The sequence below is a fragment of the Eumetopias jubatus genome, unplaced genomic scaffold (genome assembly GCF_037043125.1).
Source record: "Eumetopias jubatus isolate StellerSeaLion01/CBP00866 unplaced genomic scaffold, mEumJub1_p1.0 scaffold_11, whole genome shotgun sequence".
NCBI lineage: Eukaryota > Metazoa > Chordata > Mammalia > Carnivora > Otariidae > Eumetopias > Eumetopias jubatus.
Window position 1 is genome coordinate 29,768,421 of NW_028274817.1, and position 1,434 is coordinate 29,769,854.

General features: G+C 41.1%; 1 non-coding gene across 1 annotated transcript; it reads right to left on the minus strand.

Annotated features, from left to right (window-relative positions):
- Positions 1 to 1,058: 1,058 nt before the first annotated feature.
- Positions 1,059 to 1,161, minus strand: LOC114197019 (U6 spliceosomal RNA). Its single transcript, XR_003606847.1, has one exon. It is a non-coding gene; the product is annotated as a U6 spliceosomal RNA (small nuclear RNA).
- Positions 1,162 to 1,434: the final 273 nt, after the last annotated feature.

Here is a 1,434-nt window from a genome sequence, read left to right on the forward strand (position 1 = left end):
ATAGAAAGAGCCCAAATGTCCATCAGCATAATGATTTTGAGTATTATTCATATTAATACATGCATATCTAGCTCATTCCTTTGAGCTGTTATAAGTGATTCCATTGTATGAATATGCTACAATTTATTTACCCATTCTCCTACTGACACACAGATTTGTTCCAATTTTTCACCATCACCAGTGATACTGGAATGACCTTTTTTAAAATTTTATTTTATTTTTAATTTTTTTATTGTTATGTTAATCACCATACATTACATCATTAGTTTTTGATGTAGTGTTCCATGATTCATTATTTGTGCATAACACCCAGTGCTCCACGCAGAATGTGCCCTCTTTAATACCCATCACCAGGCTAACCCATCCCCCCACCCCCCTCCCCTCTAGAACCCTCAGTTTGTTTTTCAGAGTCCATTGTCTCTCATGGTTCGTCTCCCCCTCCGACTTACTCCCCTTCATTCTTCCCCTCCTGCTATCTTCGTCGTCTTTTCTTTTTCTTAACATATGTTGCATTATTTGTTTCAGAAGTATAGATCTGTGATTCAACAGTCTTGCACAATTCACAGCGCTCACCATAGCACATACCCTCCCCAATGTCTATCACCCAGCCACCCCGTCCCTCCCACCCCCCACCACTCCAGCAACCCTCAGTTTGTTTCCTGAGGTTAAAAATTCCTCATATCAGTGAGGTCATATGATACGTGTGGAATGACCTTTTTTTAAAAATATGGAACGCGGGGTACCTGAGTGGCTCAGTCAGTGAAGCATGCAACTCTTGATCTGGGGGATGTGAGTTTGAGCCCCACATTGGGTGCAGAGATTACTTAAAAATAAAATCTTCAGGGCCACCTGGGTGACTCAGTAGATTAAGCGTCTGCCTTCAGCTTAGGTCATGGTCTTGGGGTCCTGGGATTGAAGCCCCACGTCGGGCTCCCCGCTCATCCGGGAGTCTGCTTCTCCCTCTCCCTCTGCCCCTCCTCCCACTCATGCTCTCTCTCACTCTCAAATAAATAAATAATCTTTAAACGAAAAAAAATTAAAAACAAAATTGTTAAAAATAAAATATGGAATGCTTCACAAATTTACGTGTCATCCTTGCATGGGGCCATGCTAATCTCTGTATTGTTCCAATTTCAGTGTATGTGCTGCCCAAGTGAGCAGTGGAATGACCATCCTATACATGTTTCCTTGTGCGCCTATGTAAGAGTTTTTCTGGAGTTTGTATAGCCAGGATCATCCTCGCATTTCTTGTGAACTAGCAATTTATGAAAATTCCCTTTTCTCCTCATCCTCATGACTGTTATTATCAGACTTCCTTCTAAAAACATTCACATTCTATTCTCATATGTAAGTATTTCATTATTCCGGGATTTATTTTTGTCCATGGTGTGTGGGAGTGATCTATCAATGTCTTCCATTTGGACGACCAATTTT